The sequence below is a fragment of the Tenrec ecaudatus genome, chromosome 10 (assembly GCF_050624435.1).
Source record: "Tenrec ecaudatus isolate mTenEca1 chromosome 10, mTenEca1.hap1, whole genome shotgun sequence".
NCBI lineage: Eukaryota > Metazoa > Chordata > Mammalia > Afrosoricida > Tenrecidae > Tenrec > Tenrec ecaudatus.
The window spans coordinates 131,734,501-131,759,614 of NC_134539.1; the positions used below are offsets into that span (position 1 = coordinate 131,734,501).

At 53.9% G+C, this 25,114-nt stretch overlaps 1 pseudogene; it reads left to right on the forward strand.

Moving 5' to 3' along the window:
- The first annotated feature begins 13,340 nt into the window (after positions 1 to 13,340).
- LOC142458273 (ferritin light chain-like) lies at positions 13,341 to 13,890 on the forward strand (annotated as a pseudogene).
- Positions 13,891 to 25,114: the final 11,224 nt, after the last annotated feature.

A 25,114-nucleotide genomic window follows, 5' to 3' on the forward strand; every position in this document is an offset into this window, starting at 1 on the left:
TTGTGACCCTGGGTGAGTTGTAAGAGGCTGGATCCCCCATTCCTCCAGCCCAGCAGCTATTCCGGAGTGCCCGCCACCACTTGGGGCTTTTCCAGCTCTGGGAATGCAATTCTGTTCATTCTTTCACTCACGCGATAACTTGTTTTTTCAGCAAAATATGTGGTTGAGCTCAGTAAATACATTTTGGGCCAAATGAAGTGGTGGGCAGCGGTGTGGTGATTAGCCCAGGCTGGTGGGCGAGCAGGGATTTGGGAAGGGCAGGGACCTGGGGCCACAAGGTGTGGGCTTTCAGGATCTCCCTTCATCCCTGGCGAACTATGTATGTAGCCCAATACAATGATTAAAAAAAATTCGATGAGAAAATGCAGATGGAGTGTTGGGGAAACTAGCACATCGAAAGGATCCATAATTGTTAGCCATGATAGTTCTTCAGCAGGAGGACGCTTGCGTGCGTGCGTGCGTGTGTGTGTGTGTGGTGGAGGTGTGAGCAGGCGGTGGGGCCAGCACGTGCGGAGGCACTGAGGCAGGAGAAGCCAGTGCGCGTGGAGGAGCTTCCCCGAGCCTGATGGAAATACTTCAGTTGGTTCGAGCAACGTGTGCGCAGCTCTGCGAACATACTAAGACCGCCGGGTTGTGTGCTCCTGGCAGGTGGCTTGTCAGATGCAGGAAAGCCTGTCTCAGGAAAGCTGTAGGGACGGTGGCACGAATCTGTCGTCAAGGGGCCTCCTCGGGGGGGGGGGGGGGTTCCGTACTTCTCTCCTCCCTCCTAGTTCTGGGCAGGGTCTGGTCGGAAGCGCTGGCCAGCAGCCACCCAGGATACAACCATGCGTCTCCGAGAGAGCAGAGGGAGGGAGTCAGGAATCAGAGAAGCAAGGAGAACAGAGAACGTGCAGCTGGTTGCCTCCACGGACACCTGCCTCCCGTGCCATCGTGCTTGGTGCCCGACTCCCCTTGCTGAAAGTTCTGATGCTAGAGTCTCTAACAGATCTGAGCAGAAGGTCAGTGAGGGGCGGAGGCAGGTACATGTCGAGTTTGAAATCCTCAAGAAGGTAGACTGTGAGGAGCTAGCAAGGCTGGGTGGGCCCTTGAAACGACGCCCTGAGATCGCCCTGTAAGGCGGACCTCAAACGGGAGCGCCCTTTGCAGCCACAGTGATGTAGTTTAGTGAGTAAAACATGTCTGCCTGGAGCACTGCTCCTTGACAGGCCATCCACGTCAGGTCCAAGTGTCCATGAGCTGCCCAGAGGGGCAGTAAGCGGCTGTTGACAGTGGTGGTATCATCTGGAAGAGGGTCCCATGATTTGGAGGAGTAAAACCAAGGTCACGAAATTGTGCCTGTAGATGGCTGGCACAGGGTCTCTTTCTACCCAAGTCAAAATTAAGGAGAACTCTGTCGGGGGATGCTGGGTAAGAGCGGTGGTCTGGTTGAGGGGCTCCTCCAAGCCTTTGATATGCTTTTGGTTGATTTGGGTTGGGTGAGTGACTTACAAGACACACACACACACACGCACGCACACACACACACACATTGCAGAGTAGAACTGCCCCACGGGGTGACTTGGCTGTCATTGCTAGGCCTGAGGACCTTCTTCTGAGTGCCACTGGGTGGCTTTGAACCGCCAACCTTTGGGGTACTGGATGAGTGCAAACTGTTGGTGCCCAGCCCCCGAGGCCTTGAGCCTTTAGACGTTAGCTTGTGTTCCTTGTCGAACTCCTGGAGGGGCCAGGGTGCGAAGGGCGAGTTTCCTAAAACATGTCTGCTCCAGCAGGAGCCGCTCTTAATCTCCCAGAAAACACTGCCGGGGGACACAACCCGACATGCTTGGCGCCTGAAGCAGGCAAGGTTGGACAGGGAGCCGGGCAGGTTGGTGCAGGGCAGGGCCTGGCTGGCTTCACTCAGAGAGAGGCTGCAGTGGGCAGGATGGGAAGGAAGAAGCAGCCTATGGTGTGGGTGCTCACGGGGCAGAGGTGGAACTGGGGAGAGCTTGGGTAAGACCATGGGGAGGGAGGGGATGACAGGGATGGCCAGAGGTCTGACTGGGCACTGGGGAGGCACCACTGTTCACCCCTCCCTGCCACCCCCCACCCCCAAGCTCTCTGGCCCAGCCCAAGGAATCCCAGAACCTTCCTAGCCCAGGCAGGAGCCCTGGGCCATCCTGGAGCTTCCGGAGAGGATGCTGGGGGCCCTCATGGATGCCAGCTGTGTTTACGTCCTTCTTCCTGGAAGTGGGATGGGCACCAGCCGGGCAAGGCCTTTGGGGGAGCAGACAGGGAGGCACAGGATGTGGGGACCCATGAGAACCAGGCGGGGGGCAGAGGTGCAGTGGGCTGGGCACTGGTTGTCCTGGTCAGGATCTGGACAGTCTCCAGAGAGGGGACTCTCTGGTCTAAGGAGGAGCAGTTGTCGCCGTGCCACTTCTAACCCGCGTGACCCTGCCCATGGCAGGGCAGGTGGCCGGGCCCTTTGCACAGGGCATCTCTGGTGGGTTTCAACCGTCAACCTTTCCATTAGCAGCTGGGGGGTAACTATTTGCACTACCAAGATTCTTGTGTCTGGTCTCTCTCTCAATCACATGTCCACCCGCCATCAGACTCCTAAGCCCCCACCCCACCTCACCTTGACCGTGAGGGACACGGCCAGAGCTCAGGGAAGAGAGAACCTGAGGAGAGGAGACAGGCAGTCCCCGTCTGCTTAACACTTTCTAACCACTGCCTCCGGTGAGTCAGTGCTGACTCCTAGCAACCTACAGCTGGAGGGGTTCAGAGGTTTTCTGGGGGCAGACAGCCCCCACTTTCTCTGGGGTGCTCACTCCCTCACCCTCCATTCTGACTTCTAGTGGACCCTCTCAGGATAGAGTAGAGCTGCCCCTGTGGGTCTCTGAAACTGTAATTTTTTTTTTCCAGACTGCAGATCTTTATGGGAGTAGAAAGCCTCGTCTTTCTCCCGAGGAGAGGCTGGCAGTTTGGAACTGCTAACCTTGAGTTTAGCAGCCCACTGAGTAACCACTATAGCACCAGGGTTCCTGGGGTGCTTGCCAGGTGATCTAAGTGGTTTGTTGTTGTTGTTGGGTGCTCCTGAGCCTGCTCCGACCACACAGGCCCCTGTGCACACCAGAGCGAAACACTGCCCAGTCCTGCGCTGTCTTCACCTTTGTCCCTCTGCTTGAGCCGCTGGCTGCAGCCACCTGGGCGGTGGAGGGAAGCCCTCAGCACTGTGAAAGTGCTCTGAGCAGACTCTCCTGTGGTCCTGGAAGCACTCTGATGTAAGCCTTAGAATGGCCCCATTCTGACGGCCTGGCAGGGGTTCCCTAACCGGCCCAATATCTGCAACAAGAGAGTGGATATTCAGTCCCAAGCCAAGACAGAGACAAGGGGCATGGCTGGAAAGGGCACATATGCTCTTGGCCTGGGGGATTTGGCTTCCTGGCTCCAGCAGACCACCCCCACCCTCTGCCTTCTGGGAGCCTCCAGGAGAAGGGCACCCAGACCACACCCGCCATGCCCTGACCCCCAGAGCTGCATGCCTCCTCAAATTCCCAGCTGCCTGCTGTGAAATCTGCCCAGTCAGTTCCTTCAAAAGACACCTCTGTTGCCCTGATCCGAGGCCTTGAGGAAGGGGAGCAGGGCCAGGAGAGGGGAGATGCCCTAGACTTCTGGGGGGTGGTTATAGGGGGAGGCAGGGGCTCCCCAAATGGTCAGCTGCACTTGGGACTGACCCTTTGAGCCAGCGTGCAAACAGGTAGACCTTTCTCGAGGAGGGGGTGCTTAGAGGAGGGTGAGCCCCCTTCCCCCCAGTGCCCCCTCATGGCCTTTCCAGAGGGCAGCCCAGACCCAGGAAGGGGTTCTGGGAAAGCAAAACCAAGCTGTCAGACAGGGTGAGGACCCGAGAGAGAGGGCTTGGGGTGTCCAGGCTGGGGGTCTTGCTGGCAACCTGCAGGCAGGAGATGGCAGTGTTGCTGGTGGACCGTGGGGTGGGGGTGGGGGGCTGATGCAGTCCTGACGCAGAGGTGGGGGCAGAGGGACTGTCACCATGGCCTTCCGCCCCAGCCTCCAGCGGCTGCAGGAAGGAGCTGGCTGTGTGGGCAGGGCAGGCGTCCTTCACTCCCCAAATATTTACCGATGTGATCCTGAGGGGGTGGGGGGTGGGGTGGGGAGAGGGCAGGCCCTGAGAGCTGTGTCCACTACTCTTGTCTCACTTGGGCCGGCCCGACAGGCTCTGGGCCCAGGGAGGGGTGGCTGGAGGAGGCAGCAGCCTGGCGAGCTGTAATCGTCTTCCTGGAGCCTACCAGCCTGCCAGGAAACAGGTGGGTGGGGTGGGCGCCCAGTGGACCCTCTGGGAGGGGGAGAGGGTGGGCAGCCAGGTCAGGGAGAAGGCCTTCCAGCTCCACTCCCAGGTGCTCTTGGTCCCGGCTCCCCAAGAACCAGGGCTGCCCCAGGGCCAGGCTGGGCTGACAAGCTGCTGCCTGCCTCACATCCTGGGCGGGAGGCCTTCCCTGCAGGCAAAGCTGACAGGACAAAAACCCTTGCAGTCTAGGGGGATGGGGGGGCCTCCCCAGGCCCTGTCAGCTTGGGTGAGCAGGTCCCTTACACCACCCGGGGCTGCCCAAAGCCCCTAGACCCAGCGGTTCTCACCCTGTGGGTCTCAACCCCTTTGGGGGTCGAATGACTTTCACAGGGGTCACCCGATTCATCACAGTAGCAAAAATGACAGTGATGAAGTAGCAACGAAAATCATGTTATGGATTGGGGTATCACGACAACATGAGGAGCTGTTTGAAAGGGTCTCGGTGAAGGCTGAGAACCACTGCCCTAGACTCATACCCACAGTCACAGAGAGGCTGGGGCACCCCAGACAGCTAAGGAGGGTTCCACCTCTGGCTAGGGCTCAGGGTTCCCAGCCCTCCTCCTCACCCAACCCCAGACCACCTGGGCAGCCCCTGAGCCACCTCCCTTTGGAAATTTCTCCCCTGTTCCTCCCATTTCACTGTCCAGCGCCCCTAGGCTACACCCCCCCCCCCCCCCGCTGGATCCCCACTGCTTCCCCTCCTCTCTACTCCTCTCCCTTTCCACCCAGGCAGGCCTAGGCAGGAACCCAGGCGCCCACCTGCCTGGAAAGGCTTGGCGGGAGGCGGGGAGCAAGGCCAGGAAGCCTGTAGCCTTCAGGGACTGGTCCTTGGTCCTCTGGGTTTTCCCGGTGAGTTTGGTGGCTTCGGTGGAGACAGAGGTAAGCATCAGCCCCTCCCCTAGTCATGTTTTCCTAGCAGTTCAACTTAGATTTCAGTCAGGCCTCGCCTGACCAGGTGGGGTGGATGGAACACCCGCTCCCTCCCTCTACCTCTCTCCTCCACAAACTCCCCGGACTGGTGGATGGATGGATGGTAAGGGAAACTGGCCCATCTGCCTGCTGACCAATCCTGAGAGGGGGACTGTCACCTGAGACTGCAGCTCCCCCGATGAAAGCCATTCGGAAAAGGAATCTGGTCCAGCCTCGGCCTCTCCTTCAAGACTGGACCTGGGCCTCCCTGGACGCAGCCAGACAAGGCAGGATGGAGCTGGGAGGTGACGCAGCGAGGCTCCCAGTTCCTTGGCACGAGGAGGTGCGGCAGGCTAGTCTTGGGACTGAGGTGGTTCTCCTTGGAGCCGGGATGTTTGAGGAATATTTTTGCTGCCACGGGAGATCCCAGCATTCCCCCACAGGCCTCAACCCTCCTTCCCTTTCTGTTTTCCCAGCCTCTGGCCTCTCCTCCTGCTCCACGTGGTCCCTCCCTCGGGAACTCCTCCCGTGGAGGCTCCTGGACTCCAAGAGGACTCGCGGGTCTCTTCCCTGTGCAAGGCCACGCCGGGGCACCTTCCCAGGGTGTCGGGCAAGTTGGAGGAGTCCACCAGGCCCCTGGTTGACCGTGTCCCAGTCAGGCAGTCGGGTAGAGCAGGCGCCAGCCTTGGGGTAGGGCAGCTGGCTCGGTCAGTGCTCTGGGTGGGGAGGGGCAGTGGGAAAGTCTCTCTGATGAGGCCCTGGGAAGGCTTCTGGAGGCGGTGGCCTTCAGGGAAAGGCCCTGACAGAGGGTCCCATCAGGTGCGGCCTTCCCATCTCTGGTGGGCACGTACCTTCACTCCGGGCCCCCACCCCAGCTCATGCAGAGCTGGACCCTCCCGGCCCGAGGAGCCGGGTGCACACCTTGCTCTCCTGCCAACCGGTCTGCCAGCCTGTTCCTCCTGCCAACCCCCGCCTCCCAAGCACCCAGCTGTGCACCCTGTGAGTGGGGCCTGTCATTGTCTACGTCCCCTAGAGGGACACTGAGCACTGCTTCTAGAGTAAGGTGACCAGATGTCCCGCTTTGGGCGGGACAGTCCCAATTTTTCCCGCGTCCTGCGGTGTTTTTAAAAAGTCCCAATGTTTTGAAAGAACGCACGACAAGCTAGGGTAGACGGTTTTCGGCTGCCATGTGGCTGTTTTGCCAGGAGATGGGTTTTATCAATGGTGTCCCGCTGTTGTGCCGCTTTACCAATGTGAACATCGGGTCACCTTATAGAAGCTGCTCAGGGGCCAACTGTGAGGAGCCCTAAGGGGTCTGTGAATAGTCCTGCCCCTCTCTGCTCAGACACCCACAGGCCAGCGGCAAGCTTTAGTCTAAAGCCTTTAGACAACCCCCCACCTGCCGCCCGCACCTGGCTTGGCTCCCTCTGGTCTCGTGGATTCCCTAATCCCCGGGAACACTGCACAGAACTCGCGCACAGCGCCCCGCTGACAACACGGCTTCACTGTCGGAGGAGAGCAGCACACTGCGATGCGGGGAGGGGTCCCCACAGAGAGCTCCCATGTCCCCCCAAAGGGACGCACCTCCTTCCCGAGTGCTTTAATGTCTTTCACCCACCGGGAAGCCCAGGATGCTGCCGTGTCCAGTCTTTCTTAGAGTTCACATGCCAGCCCCTTCCCCCTGAGGTGGGCTGACACCCCCAGCTGCTTTTAGGCATCCTCAGTCCCCACCCAACACGAGCCCGGAACCGTCTGGCGTGGTCTGCAGTCTTCGTCAAAGACACTTCAATGTCAGCCACTGGGGCAAACGCCAACATCTTGGAGACTCTCAAGAAGCAGGTGCATTCTGTACCCGGCAATGACTCTTCGGCGGGCCGCATCTCCGGGAAAGCTGCGGGCCTGCACAGGTGTTCCCGGGGAAGCCCAGGGGAGGCTGACTCCACGTGTGAAGGCCATGCAGCACAGCACGGAGGCCGCCCAGGCTGCAGTCTCCGCTGCCCCGAGCTGTCTCTGACTACAGGACAGCAGGACCCTTGGTTCCCAGTCCCCCGGGGTCAATAACTCTGTCTCCTTGGGGGCAGCACCTGCATCCAACCCACGTTTCCCTGGAGATCCACACTCACAGCCACCAAATAGATCCACTCAGAGACCCCCCCGGGGTGGAGCAGAACTGTCCCTATGGGTCTCTGAGACCGTCACTCTGAATGCCTCATCTTCCTCCTGAAGAGCGGCTGGAGTTTCAAACTGCTGACCTTGTGGTTAGGAGAGAGGTGCGTAACAACTACGCACCCCCAGGACTACAGTCCTTCAGTCCAAGGACAGACTTTGGGCGGCAGCAGTCCAAAGGTCACCGTGGCTTCTGGTCAACTGAGGTCTTCCTCACATGCTGGCTGGCGTCTGGAGGGGAGGTCAGTGCAGCGGGGGCTTGAGGACAGTCCCTCGCCCGACACACTGACTCTTCACAGCAGCCCGGCAGGGGTGGGGTGGGTGGCCCTGTGGTAGACTATTAGAAAGTAGGCAGCCAGGCATTTCTCCCAAGGTGCCTCTGGGTGGACAGACACCCACTGCCCACCTTGCAGTTAGCAGCCCAGCCCCCGATCTCTCTTGCTCACTTTGCATGGGTCTCACAAGCCCTCTCACGTGGGGCCTTGAGGCTTCCTGGGGGCCAGGCTTCTTTTCAAAGGAAACAACACCCACCATGTGCTGGAGCAGCGAGGACCCTATCCGGCCCTCTCTGGGAGGCAGCCACCCCCACCCCGGTGGTGCCAGGCCCCCTGAGCACATCATCCGGCTCCTTCTCCCCTCTCTCTGATATCCTCCTGCTTTCCCAGAACATTCCATTTCCTCCCTGCGTCAGACCTGTGGGTGTCCCCTGAGTTTCGTCAGGGGAAGTAGTGTGGGTTACACTGTGTCCCCCAAAGGCCTATGGAAATCCTAATAGAAAGATCTAGTTGGAAATAGAGTCTTGAAAGATATTATGAGTTGGGTTCCTATAAGGCCTTAGTAGGGCAGGCTGGGCCCAAGCCCAGTGGGAGTGGCGTCCTTTTACAAGGAGAAGAGACAGGGAGACGGGTGCAGGTGGGCCCGTGCAGATGTGAGGGGATACCCCCCAAAAGAAAAAAAACAATTTTTCCCAAAGCTTATGTTATATACATTTAAAACAATAAAACAAGCTTATCATCTTCAAAGTACTCTCCATTGCACTTAATACATTTGTCAAATCTGTGACTCCATTCTTGGAAACATTTTTCCAACTCACCTGTCTGGATGGCTGACAGCACCTCCCTCGTTTTTTTCTTCACCTCTTCTACACAGTCAAATCACTGCCCTTTCATGTCCCTCTTCCTTCTCAGAAACAAAAAGAAGTCGCATGGAGTGAGGGGAGGTGAGTAAGGTACATGGGGCAAAAGAGACATGTTTTTTGCCAAACACTGGAGCACTGAGATGGCTGCTTGAGCAGGTGCATTGTCGTGGTGGCAAAACCAGTCCCCCATCTGCCACAAATCAGGCCTTTTGTCTCACACTGTTATACAATCTTTTCAGACCCTCTGAATAGAAAGCTTGATTAACAGTCTGACCTGGTGGAATGAACTGCAAATGCACTACCCCCTTCTCACCAAAAATCAAATGTGTGGGATAGAAGCCAATGTATGTATATTTATATAATAAGTATTAAGATAGCAGATGGACATTGGGCCTCTACACAAGGCCTCCCTTAACACAAGAACACTGGCACTCTTTGATACTCACCTTCCTGACACGATCGCTGAAGACAAAATGGGTGCATAAGCAAATGTGGTGAGGAGCGTGGATGGTGCCTGGCTATCAAAAGATATAGTGTCTGGGGTCTTAAAAGCTTGAAGTCAAACAAGCGGCCATCTAGCAGGGAAGCAAATAAGCCCACATGGAATAAGGACACCATCCTGTGTGATCATGAGGTGTCGACAGGATCAGGCACCAGGCATCAAAAGATCCAAAAGACACAATTATATTGACGTGAAAGAGGGGAGTAGATCCAAAGCCCGTCTGTAGGCAATTGGATATCCCCTCACAGAAGGGATGTTACATGAAAGGGACGATTCAACCAGGGTACAGTGTAGCACTAACAAAGCACACATCATTCCTCTAGTTCCTGAATGCTACACACACACACACACACTACCATGACCCAGTTCAACCTTACAAATCTGCCTATCCTGGAGTACACACATTGGTACAGATAGGCGTTCTCAACACACGGAATTCAGGACAGATAAAACCTTCAGGAACAGCAGTGGGAGTAGTGATATTATGAGGCTGGGGGTGGTGGGGGTGGGAAAGGGGGAGAAAGGGCAAACCCATCACAAGGTTGGGTATATAACTCATCCTCCAGGGGGATGAATAACAGAAATGTGGGTGAAGGGAGACAACGGACAGTGTAAGACACAAGGTGTGATCGCAAGGTGTTGAAGGGATCAGGTCTCAGGCATCTACGACCTAGAACAAAATCATACCCAGTGTGAGTGGGGAGGGCATGGGGTGGAGACCCAAAGCCCATCTGCAGACAATTGGACATCCTCTCACAGAAGGGTCACAAGGAAGAGATGATCCAGTCAGGGTGCAGTATAGCACCGATGAAACACACAACTTTCCTCTAGTTCTTTAATGCTTCCTTCCCCCCACTATCATGACCTCAATTTTACCTTACAAATCGGATTAGACCAGAACATGCACACTGCTACAGATAAGAGCCTGCAACACAGGGAATCCAGGATAGATAAACCCCTCAGGGCCAACAATGAGAACAGAGATACCAGGAGGACAAGAGGAAGGTACGGGAGAAAGGGGGAATTGACCAAAGGATCAACATATAACCCCCTCCCAGGGGAACAAACAACAAAAAAGTGGGTGAAGGATGACAGAGGACAATGTAAGATATGAAAAATAATAATCTAGAATTTATCAAAGGTTCATGAGGGAGGGAGGGTGGGGGAGGGAGAGCTTAGACCAAGGGCTCAAGTAGAAAATGTTTTGGAAATGATGATGGCAACCTATGTTACAAATATGCTTGACACAGTGGATGTATGGGATGTTATAAGAACCCCCCATAAAATGATAAAAGGAACATCATTGATAAAAAATGAGCATCTTTTTGAGGGGGGGGGGCCTCGTAGAGGCAGGAATTGGCGCTACACTGCCACAAGCCAAGGACATCTGGGAGCCGACTCATGGGCCAGGGCAGAACTGCCCCTGTGGGTTTCCGAGAGGAACTCTCCGGGAGGAGAAAGCCTCACCTTTCTCTAAAGGTGCTGCTCCTGGTTCCGAACCTCTGGATCTTCCCTGGAATCCTGACCTCCTGGGCCGGGGCAGTGCACCCTGCTTGTGGCTCTCTGAGAAGGCAGCCCTCGGGGAACACATGGCTCAGGTTGAAGGCGGCCCTGTTCCCCAGTAACAGCAGTTTCCCAAAGCTGTGGGGCGGGGGCGAGGGTGGTCCTGAGGGGTGAGGATGCCAGAGGAGACCTGCTTCTTCACCAGTGTGCCACAGAAACAGACTCCGCTCGGCTGGACTACGGTCCCTCAGTGGCTCAGATGGTCTGTGCTCACTGGTAACCAAAAGTTTGGTGGTTCAAATCCACACAGAGACACCTCTGGAGAGACAGGCCTGGCCACCAGCCTGCATGAACATGGTGGTGGTTGCTGTGGGCCAGCCAGGAAGGGGTTCTGGTAGGTTTCTTGGGTGGGAAAAACCTTGTTTTTCGGCTTCGCAAGAGAAAGAATTCATGCCGAAGCCTCCTTTGTGATCCAAGCGGGTTTTTATGCAGGACGGAAGTCTCAGGTTATATAGTCACGGTACACGGGCAACTCTCGGACTGCACACCCAAGCATGGAGGCCACGGCCCACCTGCTCAGGAGCCTGAATTGGAGAATGCCCAATTTGTCTTTATTTTTTCCTAATCATTTTATTGGGGACTCACTCAAACAGCTCTATCACAACCCACCCATCCATCCATCCATTGTGTCAAGGACATTTGCACACTTGTTGCCATCATCCTTCTCAAAACATTTGCTTTCAGCTTGAGCCCTTGGCATCAGCTCCTCACTTTCCCCCTCCCTCACAAACCCTTGATAATTTATAAATTATTATTATTTTGTCACATCTTACACTGTCTGATGTCTCCCTTCACTTGCTTTTTTGTTGTCTGTCCCCCTGTGAGGGGGTTATATGTAGATCGTTGTGATTGGTTCCTCCGATATCTGGCCTGGATTTCCTGTGTTTCCAGCTCTTTTATTCCTGTTGGGGTGCACTTTTGCAGGTTGGAGCTGGGGTGCACACGCTGCCCTGGACCTGGGGCCCGAGATCCCTCTCGGCGCTCTTGTGGGATTTCCTGCTCTTGGCCACTGGGATTTCCTGTAAGTGCCTGAAACTTCCCTTTTCCTCCTAAGAGTGGCTTGGATTTATAAAAGTGCTTTTGCCGCGTGAATTCTCTCAGGACGGCACAGCAAGAACCGCGGTATCACCACTCCAGAAACCTTACAACACCCATTCTCAACCTGGGGTGGCGACCCCTTTGGGGATCAAACGACCCTTTCACAGGGGTCGCCCAATTCAGGACAGGGATGAAGTAGCACCGAAAGTCATGTTATGGTTGGCGGGTCACCACCACATGGGGAGCTGTGTGACAGGGTCAGGAAGGTGCAGAACCCCTGCCGCACAGGGTCATGGGATATTCCTATGGGAAGAAAAGAGTTGGTGTCCGTACTCGGTATCATCCACAAAAACAAACAACAACAAAAGCTAGAAGAAAACGTCCAGGGCTTCTGAGAAAGACTGGGACCCCATTAACCACAAAGGGGGGACAGCATTGTGCTGCCTCCTCTTCCTTTGTTCTCCCGCCTCTCCCACTGCAGGGGAGAGTGGGGCGGGATACGTGCAGGTGTGTGTGCAGGGTATCAGGCGCTCCTCCAGACAATGGCAAAGGCACAGACAACACAGTAGAGAATGGGCAAGAGAGCGCGGCAGTTCTGAGGCTTTCCACGTGGTCTATAAACACACGAGGAACCTGACATCATCGTCACCAGGGAGATTCAGCTTTCAACTACGGTGAGCTCCGATGAATAACCCTGACAGGACGGTGGTGGCTACATAATCCCAGGTCAACTTGATAAATAAGTGAAGGGGCGGAGTCTAGCCTGTCAGTCAGGCCATGGTCTGCTGATGCCTCCCTGTGGGCGTGGCCTTCTCAGGAGGATTCTGGGAACTCCTTCCCTCTCTCCCAGGAGGTGCACCACACTCGCTGCTTCACCTGTCCAGTGGAGGAGCCACGTGGAGACCCGCGCCAGCTCCGAGATGCTGCCACCGCCACTGGACCCACAAGACTCTCCACCCGCAGCCTGTGACCTTCCTGCACTGGCTTCATTGTGCACACTTGGCATGGTTGCATGTGCTGCGTGAGTCTGAAGAGGGATCTCTGGATGAGTATCGGACCTATGGGCTGATACTGGACTGACTTACGGGCTTGATCTGGACTGGGTTGGGATGTTTTCTCAATATACAATTGCTCTTTGATATAAAATTCTTTCATATATATATATATATATATATATATATATATATATATATATATATATATATATATATATATATATATATATATGACTCAAATTGAAAACCTCTGTTGGCACATACAGCACATTTGTTGTATTCCTGAAACATACGTGTATGTTTCCTGATTTGTTTCTCTAGTCCACCCAGCCTAGCACAAGGACTATTACTCCCCCACCCCACCTGCTCCTTTGGAAATCTACAGCTGGACAGATGCAATGAACCAGGAATTCCACATCGGGGCAGGCACGTGGCCAGCTGAAAAACAGACATCAATGCCCCCAAAAGACACGTGCGGCTAAGCTCGCCCCGCGGTCCCGTGGATCTGTGTCTTGTTTCAACAGTGTTTGAACGGAACAGATCCGGGGACTCCCTGCCTCCAACCGTCCGCCACGCAACAGGTTTCTTTCCGAAGTAACTTGGGGACCATCTTCTCGGCCAGCCCCTCCTCTTGGGACCAGCAAACACTTTATTTGGCGTGTGGTGACCTGCAAACCAACACATCATGAGCTCTCAGATCCGGCAGGATTATTCCGCCGACGCGGAGGCCGGCGTCCACAGTCTGGTCAACCTGCACCTGCAGGCCTCTTACACCTACCTCTCTCTGGGCTTCTTTTTCGACCACGACGATGTGGCCTTGGAAGGCGTGGGGCACTTCTTCCGCGAGCTGGCGAAGGAGCAGCGGCAGGGCCGAGCGTCTCTGGAAGCTGCAGAACCATCGCGGCGGCCCGCCGTCTTCCAGGATGTGCAGAAGCCGTCTCAAGATGAGTGGGGTCGAACCCTGGACGCCATGGAAGCTGCCCTAGCCCTGGAGAAAAAACTCAACCAGGCCCTTCTGGACCTGCATGCCGCGGGGTCCACTCACGCCGACCCCCATCTCTGTGACTTTCTGGAGAACCACTTCCTGGACGAGGAGGTGAAACTCCTCAAGAAGATGGGCGACCACCTGACCCACCTCCGCAGGGTGGCCAGCCCCCAGGCCGGCCTGGGCGAGTATCTCTTCCAGAGGCTCACTCTCAAAGAAGACTAGGAACCTGCGGTGCCAAGCCACCTGCCAGGGGCCCTCTGCTTCCCCACGGCCGGCCTGTGCCCCTCTGCCTGAACTGTCCGCAGCGCCAGCGCCCTGGAGCCCCTCCCCCCAGCTGGGGACCAAATGGAAACAATAAAGCTTCCTTTTGCACCAAAGGAAAAAAAAAAAAAGACATGTGCAAGAATGTCCACCAAAAGAAAAAAACTAATGTCCACCCGCCTGTGATGGTCAACAGCTCCAGCCCCGAAACAGCCCAGCTGGATAAATAGATCAGGGTGTGTTTATACCCTGTTTACTGTCCAGCATTAAGAAGGAGCCAAGTTCAGCTACCAGCCCAGACAGGGATGAAGCTCACACACTCAATACAAAGCCAGACACATAAATAAACACAGGATTCCATTGATAAGAGATTCCGTTGATAAGAGATTCCATTCAAGATCTTATCTCTGGAGGTGGAAGTGGGGATGGGAGGAACTGGGCGGAGGCAGGAGATGGACTGCCCTTTGGAGGCTGCTGGGAACACTCTGACCCTCTTGACCTGGTCACACTGGGTGTTCGCTTTGTGCAGGTCCCCGGAGCACGTCTCGGTGGGCATGTCACGGTCACCTAAAATAAAATGGGGCCTCAGAGGGATTCTCTGCCTTGCCCAGAGTCACGCAGCTGCAGCTGGTGTCGGGTGTCCCCGAGGGGTTCACAGCCACCTGTGTACCACGGAACGGAACACTTCGCAGCTCTGGGCCACGGTCCTCAGGGTCCCCATGCTGCAGCCACGGGGCTCACCCATGGCCCTGAGGACCCCCCCACTCTACCATGCAAGATGTCCTTCTCCAGGGACTGGTCTCTCCTGACAGCACATCCAGACTTTGTAAGAGGGAGTCTGGCCAAGCTTGCCTCTAAGGAGCACGCCCCCAAGACCGGTCCCTTGGTCCTTTCATGGGACTATGTTCATCATCCTTTCAGCACCACAATTCACATGCAGCCACTCCTCTCTGGTCAGCTGCACGTGTAAGGTGGACATTGGATAAGGAGGGACAGAGATGAGCCACAAGGTGGGGGTGGGGGCAGGAAATTGTAGGTTGTTATTCTGGCTTTGTTCTGCGGTCCCTAAGGCCCTGGGTAGGGCCCCTGGCTGCCCGACTCTCAGTTTCTCCATCTGCAGAGTGGGTCGGGGACAGCAAAAGAAAATGACCTCACCCCTCTTTATGACCAAAGCTGGCAGAGGGAAAGCTGAGAGCTCCGTCGGGCCCTTTGGTCAGGAAAGGGGTGCGCTGCCCCAGAAGAGGAAGAGGAGGGGCTCTAGGTCAGAGCCCACTCAGGATGTGGAAGGAGGAAGGGAGAGTGGGCCAGAGAGCTCCAACAAGACAGGGAGAGGTGAGGGTCAGCGCTGAGGGGAAAACAAGGCGGGACAGGGAGAGAGGACAGGGCCTCTGGGTGTCGGTGCCCTAAGCCAGTGGTCTCTGTGGTTGACCTGTGACTTGGGAGACCCCATGGATTAGGAGAGAACGATCATATTGGGGTGTTCGGCTGCCATCACTGTGGAGGGAGCCCTGCCTGGTGGCATAAGTGTAAGGGCCGGGCTGCTAGCCAACAGGTCCTTCACGGGAACCCAGGCGGCTGTTGTGTGCAGGGAAACCTGCCAATGCCGGACACCGCCCCCCCACCCCGCCCCCAAAGTGTCCACCCTCTAGGGGAGTTCTCCCTCCCCTGCAGGGTCAGTGAGAGTCAGACTGTGAGGGAGCAGAACAGGTGTGGAGTTGTCCCTCCACATGCCTGAGGGCCCCCCTTAGCCAGCCATAAGACTAACTGGGCAGAGGCACAGTGCAGGGACTGTCCCCCATCTGACCCGGCCACACAGAGCAGCAAGAGGAGCAAGCAACGAAGTCCCTGGGGATACCAAAAATAGACTTTGGGGTCAGGGTGTGGCACCCCATCAGCCTGGACCAGAAAACAAGCCTGAAGGTCAACAAACTGACCTGGAGCTATTTATAGGCGTGGGAGTGTGGGTGTTTTGTTTTCTTTTGTTGTTTTGTTTAACTCTGCCTTTTTTGTGTGTTTACTATTGTCTCTGATGTCTATCTGGATAAGATAAGTGGTATAAACAATCCAGGGGAGAAAACAATGGGACCTAAGGGTGGGGGTGGACATGGGAGAGGGGAGATGGGAAAATTGGGTGTTAACAAACCCAGGGACAAGGGAGCAACAAGTGATTGAAAATCAGCGGTTCTCAACCTGTGGGTCGCCACCCCTTTGGGGGTCAAATGACCCTTTCACAAGGGACGCCTAAGACCACCAGAAAACATATTTCCTATGGTCTTAGGAACCAAGACGAGACACTGCTCCTCTGTCCGTCTTCTCCAGGTGGGTGCGCCCACATGCAGATACGCCCACAGATGAGTACCTAGTGTGAAGACTGTTACCCATGCTACACCCTGCTTCAAGACAATATTTCATTTATTCGTCATTAGAAATAAATATTTCGGCTGGTCTGAAGGTAGTGAAATCTCACAATGATTGCTTACAGTCAATTACTGGTCAACCTATTTGTTTACACCTCCCTCATCACTGCACTTAAAAAAAAAGAAAGAAATATTTCACAATATATAATGATATTGCTCTGTGATTAATCACTATGCTTTAATTATGTTCAATTTGTAACAATGAAAATACATCTTGCCTATCAGATATTTACATGATGATTCATAACAGTAGCAAAATGACAGTTATGAAGTAGCAATGAAAATAATTTTATGGTTTGGGGTCACCACAACATGAGGAACTGTATTAAAGGGTTGAGGCATTAGGAAGGTTGAGAATCATTGTCTAAAAATCAATGGCGAGGAGGGCATAGGATGCCTGATAGGGCTTGATCAAAGGCAATGTAACCGAGAGGAATTATTGAAACCTGGATGAAGGCCAAGCATGATGGTGGGACAAGAGGACAGTAACAGGAAATAGATGAAAGAACTAGAAAGCAAAGGGCATTTATAGAGGTCTAAATACAGGCATGTATATATGTAAATACTTGTATACACAGAGATAGGGTTATAGGTCTATGTACATATATTTATATGTTAAGTATCAAAGTAGCAAATGGGCATTGGGCCTCCATTCAAGTACTCCCTCAATGCAAAAACACCTTGTTCTAATAAACCTGGCATTCTGTGATCCTCACCTGCGGTATAAGTTGGGGGGAACCAGCCCACCCACCACAAATCACGGGTTCAGTAAGCACAATTGTACTTACTGAGTTAAATTAAATTAATTTAATGTATTAAAGTCGAGAGCATGAGAGATAGAAGTAATGGAGTCAGACACATTTCATGGTAGCATTGCTCACCTCTGGCCCGCTTGATGGTCCACGTGGAGAGAGGGGAAGGGAAGGAGGGCAAGGGGAGAAGGAAACAGGGGAGAGGGAGCCGAGGAGAGAGGGGGGAAGAGACCAGAGAGAGAGAGGGGTCTCTATTGCTAATCCAGGCCTACATACCTTTTGGGGGGCGAGCAAGCCCACTAATTACAGGTAAAGACATACGTCACAGGAAGGAGTTGCACTATAGGTTATACAGCAATGAAGGGGGGGACAATCTAGGGACATACACGCAATAGGAAGAGGAGGGATTGGGGTTTACATGTGACACGATGGGCGGATCCTAGATTTAGGATGGCAGCTTAACTTTGGATGTCGCTGAGGGGTTTGCTCTGTTCCCTGGCTCAACTGATAGAGACCATTATCTATAGGTAGGGTGTGAACACCTACAGGAGTCAAGCTAATGGTTGCAGGCCTCAGGGAGAAATAGTTCATTGTCCCCAGCAGCAGGGAGCCAGGACCTGCCCTGTAGCCTGGTGACTAACTGCCCTGTAAGCATCTGACCTCCCCCGACACTCACCTTCCCAACACAATCCCTGAAGACAAAATAGGTGTGTAGCAAATGTGAAGAAAGCTGATGGCGCTTGGTTTTCAAAAGATATAAGTCTGGGGTCTTAAAGGCTTGAAGGTAAACAAGCGGCCATCTAGCTGAGAAGCAGCAAAGTCCACATGGAAGAAGCCCACCATGTGTGATCATGACATGTCGATGGATGAGGTATCAGGCATCAAAAACCCAGAGCAAAAAATCATATCAACGTCCACGTGACTCCTCCACTGGACAGGTGAAGCAGTGAGTGTGGTGCACCTCCTGGGAGAGAGGGAAGGAGTTCCCAGAATCCTCCTGAGAAGGCCACGCCCACAGGGAGGCATCAGCAGACCATGGCCTGACTGACAGGCTAGACTCCGCCCCTTCACTTATTTATCAAGTTGACCTGGGACTATGTAGCCACCACGGTCCTGTCAGGGTTATTCATCGGAGCTCACCGTAGTTGAAAGCTGAATCTCCCTGGTGACGATGATGTCAGGTTCCTCGTGTGTTTATAGACCACGTGGAAAGCCTCAGAACTGCCGCGCTCTCTTGCCCATTCTCTACTGTGTTGTCTGTGCCTTTGCCATTGTCTGGAGGAGCGCCTGATACCCTGCACACACACCTGCACGTATCCCGCCCCACTCTCCCCTGCAGTGGGAGAGGCGGGAGAACAAAGGAAGAGGAGGCAGCCAATGCTTGTCCCCCCTTTGTGGTTAATGGTGTCCAGTCTTTCTCAGAAGCCCTGGACGCTTTCTTCTAGCTTTTGTTGTTGTTTGTTTTTGTGGATGATACCGAGTACGGACACCAACTGTTTTCTTCCCATAGGAATATCCCATGACCCTGTGCGGCAGGGGTTCTGCACCTTCCTGACCCTGTCACACAGCTCCCCATGTGGCGGTGACCCGCCAACCATAACATGACTTTCGTTGCTACTTCATCCCTGTCCTGAATCGGGCAACCCCTGTGAAAGGGTCGTTTGATCCCCAAAGGGGTCGCCACCCCAGGTTGAGAATGGGTGTTGTAAGGTTTCTGGAGTGGTGATACCGCGGTTCTTGCTGTGCCGTCCTGAGAGAATTCACGCGGCAGAAGCACTTTTATAAATCCAAGCCACTCTTAGGAGGAAAAGGGAAGTTTCAGGCACTTACAGGAAATCCCAGTGGCCAAGAGCAGGAAATCCCACAAGAGCGCCGAGAGGGAGCTCGGGCCCCAGGTCCAGGGCAGCGCGTGCACCCCAGCTCCAACCTGCAAAAGTGCACCCCAACAGGAATAAAAGAGGGGTCAAAGAGGGGTTTCAAAGAAAGGAGTAAAAAGGGATGTGGCCTTCCTGTGGTGGGCTCTCCTGGCCTCCTGCTGGGGAGGCTTGGCTGAAGGTATTGGCCGACCTCTGGCTGAGTTTGAGCTCACCTGGGGCGATGGCATGTGGCTGGGCCTAGTCTGTGCACCCAGGTGGACCTCCCACCCGGGCCTAGGGGGCTTGTGCCTGATGGGTGCCCAGGGTCTTTCCAACCCCTTTGTTGTGTCCCTATGCAGGCATCTGGGGAGAGAGCCCCGCCTTGGCCCCAATTCTGGCTACCTAACGATCCCAGCACCATTTTTCAGAAACCACCACCCACCCTCAGAGCTACGCAGCATCACATTGGTGAAAGGGCAAAAGGCCGTGTTTGTACAGGTCTCTCTCATGCCCCACCGGTCTAGCCTTGCTCTGATACCATCTTGTAGCAAGTGTATCTCAACTTTGGGTTCCTTCAAGTGTGATCTGGTCCTTCGGATTTCCATGTATATGTAGCAACGGCTTGTCAATTTACACACACACACACACACACACACACACACACACACACCTGCTGGGGTTTTTCTTGGGATTGCATTGAAGCTGAAGATTGATTTGGGGAAAACTGACATTGACAGTTTAATCTACCAAGTGTTTCAACTCATGAACAAGGTATAACGCCCCCCTGAAAGGAGGCCTCCCCAGAGCATCCCTTGATATCATTTGACCGTTTCCTGTGTAGTGAGCGATCTGGTACATTTTTTTGTTAGATTCGCTCCCACATATTTCATATTTTCGTGGCGTGCAAACAGCCTTGTCCTTTTCATTTCCTAGTTTATTCGTTGGCGGTGTATAGAAATAAAGAACTGCATTTTAAATACTCATATCCAGTGACTTGGCCAAATTTGTTGAGCAGTTTGTAGACACATGTCTTAGAGTTCTGTGCGCATCCTCATGTCATCCGTAAGTACTGGCGGCTTCATTTCTTCCTTGACCGCTCTCACAGCTTTTCCATTGCTTTACTGCACCGTCTGGTGTCTATGCTGTGCTAGACGGGAACACTGGTAGTAGGCTCTTGTCTGGTTAATGATCTCAGTAGGAAAGCATTCCATAGCTGTGGCGGTGACCTAATTTCCGGTCAACTCGATATACAGAAGTGCAGAGGCAGAGTCTAGCCTGTCCGTCAGGTCACAGCCTGATGGTGCCTCCATCAGGAGGGTCCTGGGAACCTCTTCCTCTCTCTGTGCCTTCCCTTTCCTGCTGCCGAGCCGCTCTGAGACCTGCCCGAGCCCTGGAGATGCGTCCACCAGCACTGGATCCACAGGACTGCACCCACTGACCTGTGATCTTCCGGCATTCTGCATCATTGCGTGTGACTGCGTGAGTCTGAGGAGGGAGGGGCGTAGGAACTTGAGTGGCCTGGGCTGCAATGGTTTCTCGGTAGACAATGGCTCTGAGATATAAAGCTCTTTCTTTCTTACACATTGTCGCTGGATTTGCTTCTCTAGCCAACCCAGCCTAACACAATAGCTCATCATTAAGTGTGACCCTGGCTGTATTTTGTAGCGACCTTTCAAATTATTACTCTGTGACTCACCTTTTTGGGAAGAAGGCCCTGGTGGAGCAGTGGGTTAAGTGTTGGGCTGCTAGCCACAGGGTCGGCAGTTTGAAACCGGCAATGTCTTTGAGAGAGAAAGAGCTATCTACTCCATTGAAGACTTGCAGCCTTGGAAACCCACAGGGCAGTTGAACGCAGTCCACTCGGGTATCTAAGAATCAGAAGGGCCTTGATAATAATGGGCTTGGGCTTTTTAGAAGAGAATATGGACCTGAGATGGGGATCAATGGACAAGGGGAGCCGGGAAAGTGACCCCTCCTTATTGAACAACAAGGGCAAAGAGAAGACTTGTTTCCAAACAGGGACTGTTTCCATGATGATTTTCCTCTTCGTCACCTTCAAAACCTGGGGACCACTCTGCTCTCCTCTCAGCTCTCTGGCGGGAACCCTGGTGGTGTAGTGGTTACACATTTGGGCTGCAATCGAATGGTCAACAGTTCTAAACCAGCTGCAGATCCATGGCCTTCTACTCCTGTGAACAGCCTTGTCAACACACAGGGAGGTCACTATGAGTCAGCACTGACTCAGCGGTTGTGAGCTTGGCTTTGGAAGCTCTGGTGACACTGTAGTCATGCATTCAGATTGAACCTGCTGACCGCTTCCTGGGAGAAAGAGCAGGCTCTCTACTCCCATCAAGAGTTATAGTCTCAGGGTCGGGGGGGTTGGGGTGGGGAGGAGAATTACAGTCTCAGAAACTCGCAGAGGCAGCTCTACCCTGACCTATAGGGTCACTATGAGTCAGGATTGACTCAATGACAGGAAGCATTAGGAGTGGTTTTGTAGGCTCTTTGGCATCCCACTTTGGGTCGGGAGCTAGTCCTGCCCTGCCGTTCTTCAGGGAAACTAAGGCTGAAAGAATGGCAGTAAGCAGCCTTGGGCTCCACAGTACAAATGCATGAGGTTTCCCTGTGCACTCCCTGTACGCCCCCACCCCTGCGTCTGCAGCATGTCGGCAGTCGGGAACTGGCCACCAGGTGTAGGTGGGCAGATAGGAGTGCTTTAGGAAGGGAGCAGCGTTGTCCGCGTGCTGGGCCTCCCAGCCCTCAGAGGCTGCATGCCAAACCCAACAAACCCTTGCTGCTGTCCAGTGGATTTGGACAGCACCCTGCAGGACAGGGTGGAACTGCCCCGGGGGCTTCCAAGGCTGTAACTTCATGGGGGTAGAAACCTCCCCTTTCTCCCACAGGGAACTCCGGAGACCAGCCGGTGGTGAGTAGCCCCAGGGAGTACCACTGGGCCACTGCCAGGACCCCCCCGCTGTCCGCCCTCCAGCTGCCCTCCCACCCACAGAAGAAGGGTGGCCCAGGTTGGGGGGAGGTGGAGAGGGGAGGGGCGGATGGAGGTGATAATTAGGAAGACTGGGGACCAAGGGGGTTGTTTCCCCCTTCACTGACAAGTAGCTGGCCATGTCACAATAAAGGGGTTTGAAAGAGAGCAGGCCCCCTCCCCCCAGACAAATTCACTGCAGAGGACGGCACTGAAGCTACAGCTCCAGAAGAGGGACATGTCTGACCAGAGCACACGGGAGCAGATGTAGGGGGAAGAAGAGAGAGTGGAGCACAGCCTGGCCCACCAAGCCTTGAGGACAATATTACTACTCAGAGCAGCCATTGCAGAGAGGACCACATGGCTGGCCCCACTATGAGACGGGACATCCCTCACTGACCCATAGCCCTACAGGGGACAACACTGGAGACAATGTGTGGGAATTCCACCCAATCTGATCCCACCACACGGAGGTGAAACACTAAGGACATTTAACAGAACAGCAAAGGGAACAGAGCAACGAAATCCCCAGGGAATACCAAAAATAGACTTTGAGGGCAGGGCATGGCATCCCATCAGACTTGACTGGAAAACATGCTTAAAGGCCAATAAACAGACCTTGGACTAACTACAGGCTTTTTTTGGTTATTGTTTTGTTGTTGTTTTGTTGCTTTGTTTTGCTCTATCTTGTTTTTGTGTGCTTATTATTATCTCTGCAGGTCTATCGAGATAAAATAGGTGGGGTAAACAATTCAGAGGAGGAAACAACAGACCTATGATTTGGGGTGGGGGGAGACATGGGAAAGGGGTGGGGTGGGGGAAAGGAAGTGGGTGTTAAGAAACTCAGGGACAAGGGAACAACAAGGATCCCAAATCAATGACGAGGAGGGTGTAGGAGGCCTGGTAGGGCTTGATCAAGGGCAATATAACCAGGAGGAATTATTGAAACCCAAATGAAGGCTGAACATGATAGTGGGACAAGAGGAAAGTAAAAGGAAACAGAGGAAAGAACTAGGAGGCAAAGGGCATTTATAGAGGTCTAAATACACACATGTGCATATGTAAATATACTTATTTATAATGATGAGGAAATAGATCTATGTGCATATATTTACAGATTTAGTATTAAGGTAGCAGATGGACATTGAGCCTCCACTCAAGTACTCCCTCAATGCAAGAACACTTTGTTCTATTAAACTGGCATTCCATGATGCTCACCTTCCCAGCATGATCCCTGAAGACAAAGCGGGTACATAAGCAAATGTGGTGAAGAAAGCTGATGGTGACTGGCTATCAAAAGATACAGCATCTGGGGTCTTAAAGGCCATGTAGCTGAAAACCAACAAAGCTCAAGTGGAAGAAGCACACCAGCCTGTGTGATCATGAGGAGTCTATGTGATCAGGTATCAGGCATTAAAAAAAACCCAAAAAAGTCACATCACATCTGTAGGCAACTGGACATCCCCTTACAGAAGGGTCTCAGGGAGGAGAGGAGCCGGTCAGGGTGCAGTGTAGCAACGATGAAACATACTTTCGTCTTGTTCTCTAATGCTTCCTCCCCTCCCCCACACTATCATGATCCCAATTCTACCTTACAAATCTGGCTAGACCAGAGCATGTACACTGGTACAGATAAGAGCTGGAAGCACAGGAAATCGAGGACAGATAAACCCCTCCGGACCAATAATTAGAGTAGCGATACCAGGAGGGTAAGGGAAAGGTGGGGGGAGAAAGGGGGAACCGATCACAAGGATCTACCTATAACCCCCTCCCTAGGGAACGGACAACAGAAAAGAGGGTGAAGGGACAGCAGACAGTGTAAGACATGAAAAAACAATAATAATTTATAAATTATCAAGGGTTTGTGTGGGAAGGGGGTGGGGAGGGAGGAGGACAATGAGCTGATAGCATGGGCTCAAGTAGAAAGCAAATGTTTTGAGAATGATGATGACAACAAATGTACAAATGTGCTTGACACAATGGATGTTTGTATGGGTTGTGATAGGAGTTGTACGAGCCCCCAATAAAATGATGAGGGGAGAGAGGGAGAGAGGGAGAGAGGGAGAGAGGGAGAGAGGGGGAGAGAGAGAGAGAGAGAGAGAGAGAGAGAGAGAGAGAGAGAGAGAGAGATCAGGTGCCCACTAGCCACCTATGGGAGGAGAGGTGGGGAAATCCAAGGCTGGGCATGCGCAGATCAAGGCCACCTGGGCATGCCCACTCGTAAACAGAAACCCCACTGCACACGTGCGCCTCGGCTCAGCCACTAAGCACAGCCAGTGCCCTCCACCAGCACACACCTGGGGCAGGTGCGCCTTTTCAGCTTCCTTCCAAGGCGGGATCTCACCGTGGTTTTCTGAGCGCCTCTGAAGAGGCCACTTTCCACCTCGAACCCTCCTCCCACTGACCCCGCCATGCGGCCTCCCACCATCTCCAGGGCCGGCGTGGACTGCCTGAGACTGTACTACCAGAAACGTCCCTTTCCCTCACAAAAGCTACGTGGATTGACAAGAGCGCTTCTGCCGCAAGAGTACTTTCAGCGTTGAGAAGCAAGAACCCAGAAAACCAATCCCAGAAACGGAGCAGAGAGGCTGGTCCTGGCTTCTATTGGCGTAGGGGGCAAAGGGGCTTGGGGGAAGGGGGCACAGAGTGCTAGGCAGCGTGGTGGGCCTTAGCTTAGGGACCCATCTCCGGACACTCAGACAGACCAGGACCCCAGCTACCTTGAAGGATTGGGGTCTTGCAGGGAAGCCCTGTGGGGCGCCCTCCCCCCACCACTAACTTGAAGGGTGGCCCAGAGGAGAGGGGAGGGAAAGGAGAAAGGAATTAGAGCAGGCAAGCCCCCAAGGGTGAGGTACCAGTGAGAGGCCCCAGGTGTGTGGTCCGGGGAAGCACCTGGGGGTGGGGGTGGGGGTGGGGGCAATCAAGGGGCAAAAACTGGAGCAAACTCAGCCCCAAATATGAAAGCCAGGCAGAATTCTTCTCTACTGGCTACCCCGCCCCCGCCCTGCCCCCTGGGAATGTCCGGTATGTGATGAGCTGATAAGCCCAGGACTCCCACTCTACCTGGCACTGAAGGGAGGGGGGGGCAGGGTGCAATGCCACCCACCCATCAGAGGGGGTGGGTTTTTTTCCTGGGAGATGCTGAAGACTCCAGGGACTCTCCCTAATGGGGGAACAGCATCCAAGGTCTGAGAGGAGAGT